The sequence below is a fragment of the Chinchilla lanigera genome, unplaced genomic scaffold (assembly GCF_000276665.1).
Source record: "Chinchilla lanigera isolate Chin_1 unplaced genomic scaffold, ChiLan1.0 scaffold00050, whole genome shotgun sequence".
NCBI classification, from domain to species: Eukaryota; Metazoa; Chordata; class Mammalia; order Rodentia; family Chinchillidae; genus Chinchilla; species Chinchilla lanigera.
In genome coordinates this window covers 14,589,344-14,596,685 of record NW_004955451.1, presented here as the reverse complement: position 1 = coordinate 14,596,685, position 7,342 = coordinate 14,589,344, and positions in this window count along the sequence as shown.

The following is a 7,342-nucleotide window of genomic DNA, read 5'->3' as shown; positions in this document are numbered from 1 at the left end:
GGTGTTTTCTTCATTTCTCTCTCTGAGTTAGTTATTCGTGTACGGGAAGGCTATTGATATTTCAGTGTTGACTTTGTATCCAACTATGCTACCGAATTTGGTTACTATATCTAGAAGTATTTTAGTGGAGTTTTTGGGGTCTTCTATGTAGAGTATCATGTCATCAGCAAATGCTAATTTCATGTCTTTTCCTAAATTTATTCCTTTTATTTCTTTCTCTTTTCTAATTGCTCTGGCTAATGTTTCCAGAACTATATTGAATAAGAATAGTGACAGTGGATACCTTTGTCTTGTTCCTGATTTTAGAGTGTAAGCTTCCAGTTTTTGTCCATTTAGTATGATGTTGGCTGTTGTTTTTTTTCTCATAGGTAGCTTTTATCAGATTGAGATAAAGACCATCTATTCCAATTTTCTGTAGGATTTTTATCATGAATGGGTGTTGGACTTTGTCAAATACTTTTTCTGCATCTATTGCAATGATCATATGGCTTTTTTCCTTAGTTATGTTAATATGGTGTATTATATTTATTGATTTGTGTATGTTGAACCATCTCTGCATACCTGGGGTGAATCCTAGTTGGTTACAGTATATAATCTTCTTGAGGATTTACTGCATTCTGTTTACCAATATCTTATTGAGATTTTTGTGTCTACGTTAAATAAAATTGGGTTCTATTTTTCTTTTTTGGTTGGATCCTTCTCTGGTTTTGTTATCAGGGTAATACTTGCTTCCAGGAATGAATTTGGGAATATTGCTTCCATTTCAATTTCATTAAAGAGTTTGAGAAGCAGCAACATTAGTTCTCTAAATTTCTTGTAGAATTCAGCAGTGAATTCAGCAGGGCATGGGATTTGCTTTGTGGTAGGTTTTTAGCTACATCTTCAATTTCATTGACTGATACTGGCTTATTTAGAATTTTTATATCTTCTTGAGTTAGCTTTGGTATTTCATATGTATCTAGGGATCTGCCAATTTCTTCTGTGTTTTTTATCTTATTATATTACAGGTTATCAAACAAGGTACTGATGATCTGTATTTCTGCAGGATTTGTTGTGATTTTACCCTTTTCATTCCTAATTGCATGGATTTGACTCTTCCTTTTTTTGATAAGATTTGTGAAGGGTGTCAATTTTATTTTAAAAAAAAACTCTTCTATTGGTTAATTCTTTGAATTGTTTTCTTAATCTCCAATGCATTAATATTTGCTGTAATCTTTACAATTTCCTCCCTTGACTTGCTCTTGTTTATCTAGAAGCTTAAGGTTCAATACTAAGTTGTTTATCTGTGCTCCCTCTGTTTTTCTGTTATGGGAATTTACCACTATAAGTTTCCTCATAGGACTGCTTTCATTGTGTCCCATAAGTTCTGGTATGTTGTACTGTCATTATCATTTAATTGTAGAAACTGCCTAGTTTCTTCTTTAATTTTATACGCAACCCATTGGTTGTTCAGAAGGGTGCTATTTAATTCCCATGTGTTTATGAAGTTCTTGTGGTTTCTTTTGTCATTGATTTCCAATTTCACTATGGTCAGATAATATGTATGGGATTATTTCAGTTCTTTTGCATTTATTTAAGCATGTTCTGTGAGCTAGTATGTGGTCTATTTTGGAGAACAACCCATGTGCAGCTGAGAAGAATGTGTATTCTGATGTTGTGGGGTGGAACACTCTGTAGACAGTTACTAAGTCCATTTGTTCAACAGTTTGGTTCAGTTCTGGTATTTGTTGATTTTTTTCTAGTTGAGCTGTCTATTTGTGACAGTGGGTATTGAGGCCCCCCATTACTGGATTTTTCATGTCCATTAATATTTGTTTTATATATTTGGGGGCACTGGTATTTGGTGCATATGTATTTTATGGTTGTTATCTCTTCCTCTTGGATTGTTCCTTTTATAAGGATGCAGTGACCTTCTTTGCCTCTCTTAATCAGTCTTTGCTTGAAATCCACTTTGCAAATAGAATAGCCACCCCTGCTTTTTTTCCGGTTTCCTGTCACATGGAGTGTTGCTTTCCATCCTTGGACTTTCAGTCTGTGAACTTCTTTTTTAATTAAATGTGTTTCTTGTATGCAGCATATTGTTGCATCTTGCTTCCTGATCCATTCTGCTAGTCTGTTTCTTTTGATTATTGAATTGAGACCATTAACAAAATGATTATATCTGATATGCACTGACTTATCCTTGTCATGTTGTTTTCCTGTTTTTGGTCCCTCCCCCCATTTAATTGCTTGATGGATTCACTGTGTTGCAGTCCTTGTTATCTCTTTCTAGGATGTCCTCCAGAACATTTTGGAGTGCTCATTTAGTGGTCATGGATTTCTTCTGGTGTTCTTTGTCATGGAAGTATATTTTGTCATCAATTTTGAAAACTAATTTTGTGATGTACATCAATCTGGGTTGAAGGTTGTTTTCATTTAGGGCTTGAAATACTTCACTCCAAGTGCTCTTGACTTGAAGGTTTGTGTTGAGAAGTCTGGTGTGATTCTGATGGGCTTTCATTTATAGGTGATTTGTTTCTTTAACACCTTTTAATATTCTGTTCTTTTGTTGAACTTCTGGAATCTTGACTATTATATTACTTTGGAATTTTTTTTTTTGCTAATTGGAGTTCTACACGCATCACTTATCTGTATTTCAAATTCCTTTTCCCTGCTTGGGAAGTTTTCTGCCATGACTTCTGTGAGCAGGTTTTTTATGTCGTTTGTGCTGTCTCCTGCTTTTTCATTGACTCTGAACAACCTTATGTTATTCTTCTTTGCATCATCTACCAGCTTCTGATGATTTTTCATGGTCCCTTGCTATTTTTAAGAAATCTTTCTTTTCATGATCACTAACTGCAGTCCTGTCCTCTATCTCTGATATGCAGTCCTCACACTGGCTCATGCAGCTGCACGTACTTTCAGTGGAATTTTTAATCTCCTGGACATCTGTTTGGATCTGTTCTGTGGATTCCATTTCTTTCCTGTGTTGGGCATTCATGGTTTCCATCATTTTCCTAAGCTCCTCTATTTTTAAATCTCTGTCTGCTCTAGCATCTCTAACCATGTCTTTCATTATGGTCACCATTTCTGTACTTATCTGAGAAATTATTTTGATTGGATTTTTTTGTAAAGCCTCATTCATCTGGTTTGCTACTCCCACTGTTAGCACTTCAGAGAGGGCAGGTGAGTGGCTTTGGAATTGTTCCACCTCGTTGTCCCCTGGGTTTGCCTTTGGTGAGCTGGACGTCTGGGGCTGCATCTGCTTAAGTGTCTTCTCAGTTGCTGTATTTTTTAAAGTTTAATTCCTGGTTTGATGGTTGTAAATTGCTTATGGCAAGTAACTTTATTGGAAGTATTTAGAATCCTTAGGAAGAAACTACTTCCTAGTGATGTTTGCCAGGTACAGCTGGCTTTTGGATTTTGAGTCTGTTGTAAGATCCTACCTCTTCAATTTATTGGGGATAAGAAGTTGCTGCCTGTTTGGCCTAGTCCCTGGTTCTTTGGTAGTGGCCTCTAGTATTGTTTATGACCCTTAAGCAATCTCAGTCTTTGCATACCAGGAAAGACAACTGATTAGAACAGTTATGTCACCTTGGCTAAAGTAATACAATCAACAATAACAATAGCATCAAATGCAGCCTAGAAAATGACAAACTGTGGTAGCGATTAATTTGCCACCTTTAACTGTGTGAACTAAATTTGTGGTTATATGTCAAAATGTAAAACAAACCAGAAAATTGTATACAGTAAATCTGCCCTCAGTATGGTGATTTTACCCTCAGGGGAGAAAATTTAAAAGGGCTAGGGGGAAAAATAGAGAAGTAGAAAAAGAAGAAGAAGGAAGAGGAGGAAGAAGAGGAAGAGGAGGAAAAGGAAGAGGAGGAGAGGAGATTAGAACCAAGGCTGGAGGACAAAGGAAGATTACACAAACTTTAGGAAACTGGTGAAGATGACAAGTGGGAAAGAGAGAAGGAAGAAATAAAAACAAGAATAGAACAGAACAGCAGAACGAGAACGAAAAGAACTAGAAACAATATTCACATTCATGCTGGGTGTGGTGGCGCACGCTTATAATTCTAGCACTCAGGAGGCTGAGGCAGGAGATTGCTATGAGTTCGAGGCCAGCCTGGGCTACATAAGTGAGTTCAAGGCTAGTGTGGACTACATAGTGAGACCTTGTCTCAAAAACAAAAACCAAAACCAAATAAAAAATTCACATTTATACAAAAACAAAAACAATCAGGAAAACACCCAACCAAACCAAACAAAAACAAGAAAAGAGAAAAAAGAGGAAAATAAGGAAAAAAAAAAAGGTCACTTTAAGGTGTGTCTCTGCTGCCACTGGTAGACAAAGTGGGCGACAGAGTCCTGATCCACGTTGATTACCCCCAGCAATTCAGCTGTAGCTTTTGGTGGGGTAGTGGATAATCCCAGTCAGCCAGCACCTTTAGTTCCCCTGAAGTTCAGGCTGGTTTCTGGCTGTGAGGCTGAAGCCCGATTTGTTCAGCCTGCAGCACTCCGTGTGCCTCCTTCAGCGTCACCTCGGCTCCTTGGCCTCCTGCTGACTTGTGCTTGGTTCCTCCTCACCCCGACACTGGGAAGCAGTAGACAGAGCCTGCAGCTGCTCCGGGTTCCGGGTTCAGCTGGCCTCTTTCCAACGTGTCTCCCAGCCAATTGGCCTCTCCTGGAGGGCGTCTGAACCTAAATGCCTCACCAGCCGCTGCAGTCTGCTCTGTGCTCGGCTCTGTTCTACTGGTGCATTTCTCCATGGGCGTCTGGGGTCACCAGGAGTCACCTGTGTCTGCGGGTTCAAGCGGCCCCTTCCACGCAGTGAGTCAGGGCTCAGGGACCGCTCGCCACCTCCTTTGTTGAAGTTTCCGTCTTCACTCCTCGTGGGCTGGGTCCCGGGAACCCACTTCCCTCCTCCTTCTCTTCCTCATGCTGCTCTATTCCAGCATCTGGACACCAAATCTCAGAGAGGTGCTTTCTCTGCTGTTCACCACTCCACCATCTTCTGGGAAGTCACAAAACTATTTTTTGTTTTTTTGAGACATAGTCTCACTATGCCTTATGTAGCCCAGGCTGGCCTTGAACTCATGGCGATCCTCCTGTCTCAACCTCTCAGGTGCCAAAACTATTTTTTTTCCTTTTTTGTCTTTTTGAGACAGGGTCTCACTATGAGTTCAGGCTGGCCTTGAGCTCAATGTGTAGCCCAGGCTGGTCTCAAACTCGCAACGATCCTCCTGAGTGCTGGGATTACAGGCATGTGCCAACATGCCCAGCAAAAAAAACCCTCTATTTTTAAAAAATATTTTTATTTAAAATATAAAAGTTTTGTATTAGTCCATGTTTACAGTACACAATGATTACATTCATTATGGGGAGTTGGTGCATGCATAGAACATGTCTTAGTTTTTTAATTTCCCCTCCCACTTTATTTCCCTCATCTCTTGGTCCCCTGCCTATTTGCAAAAGATTAGCTTGGCCTGGAGGCACATGCTTGTCATCTCGGCACTCCGGAGGCTGAGGCACGAGGATGGCCTTGTGTTTGAGGCCAGCCTGGGCCACACAGTGAGTTCAAGGTCGGCTTGAACTACATAGTGAGACCCTGTCTCAAAAAGAGAGAGAGAGAGAAAGAGAGAAAGAAAGAGAGACAGAGAGAGAGAGAGAAAGAGAGAGAGGATTATATAGAGGCCTTAAGTGAACTTGCAACATTTTATTTTTAAAAATTAAAAGATTAAAAAAAATCCCTAAGCATATAATGAAAAAAAAAAAAAAAATGGAAAAGCCCGTAGTCAGCAGCTGAAGCAATTTACCAGGAAAAGGACAGTTTAAATTGAATCAGAGCATCTTCTCTCCGGAACTCTGAGCAGGTAACACACAGGTAAGAGGAGTTAGATACCTTCTGGGAAGTATTTAGGAATTGCTTAGCTTATAAGTGGTATAAAAAGTCTAAGGCAAAATCAGAGTGGCAGTGCCAGCCAGAGGTGGGGCTGCAGCCTCTAATACCAGTACTCTGGGAAGCTGAGGCAGGAGGATTCCAAGTTTGAACTCAGCCTGGACAATTTAGGGAGACCCTGTCTCAAAATAAATAAAAAAGGCCTGGGGATGTAGCTCAGTATGAAGATCCTGCATTCAGTCTCAAATACTACCAAAAAAATAAGCCCCACAGAAACAAACAAACACCAAAAAAGCCGGTGTCTGTGCATGGCTTTTTATAAGAAATTTCATGTATCATTGAATAGGAAGGTATGTGACTCCTCAGTACCCCAGCCCCCCCCCAAAAAAACCCCCAAAAAACAAAAAAGGAAAAGGAAAAAGAAACAAGAAATTAGGAGTTCTTAAAGATGTACATGGTCAGAGATTCTTTTACGCAATAAAACTAATGTTTCACATATCAGCAGGAAATGTTACTGTTACTGCACTGAGTGAAGCCGCTTGTATTTTGGCTCTTTGACACAGAAGCAGGCGTGATACAGGGCGATGGGCATCCGCAAGGCAAGGCCTAACGCTGTTACCGCCACAAAGATTCCCAAGTGGAGAGGAAGCCAGCAAACGGGAACCCGGATGTTCCTTACGTTACTGTTCATAATCCATCCGGTGTTGGAAAGTACTCTTGCAGCTGGACAAAGTACGAATTTCTACTCCCTACTGACTTTTGTGGTAGATAACGGTCACACGAACTACACTGAAAATGCACATTTAGAAAGGTGGGCGTGGGGCACACCCCTGTCTTCCCAGCGCTGAGCAGGCTGAGGCAGGAGGATTGCTACTAGTTCAAGGCCAGCCCCGGCTACATAGTGAGGTCAGGGCCAGCCAGGACTATATAGGGAGGCTCTGCCTCATAAACCAAACAAATTAAAAGATGAAAAAAGTACATATTTAGGGAAGAAAAATAGTGGGGACTTCTCAGCTGTAAATGTGGCGATGCTGTTCCAACTTCCGTATCCATCGTGTCAGCCCGCTGAGGGGCCTCAAGGGAGAGTTTCGAGGTTGAGGTCTCAAGGTTAAAAAACCAGGTTTGCAAGACCTCAACAACAGTAGCAGGCAGCACGGGGCAAAGCAGAGGGCCAGAGCACAAAAGCCTAAGAGAGCCGCCTGCATCTTTATTGTATAATTCTTAAACAGGTTGTTATATTTACCTTCTTGCATAGTGCCCTAACCAGCTCATGTGTTTACCTGTGCTAAGTCATGGTTACGTAACTGTATCCCACTGTGCGCCTGCGCTAAACAAGGGTGGGTCATGTCCTCAGGTGTCCTTAGACGCCCCTGAGCTTTGAAGTCAGAAGATACAATTTTGTTGCAATTTCTGTTCTAGTCTTAGTCTGGGGGTTCAGTGAGTTTGAACAGAAAAAAAAAA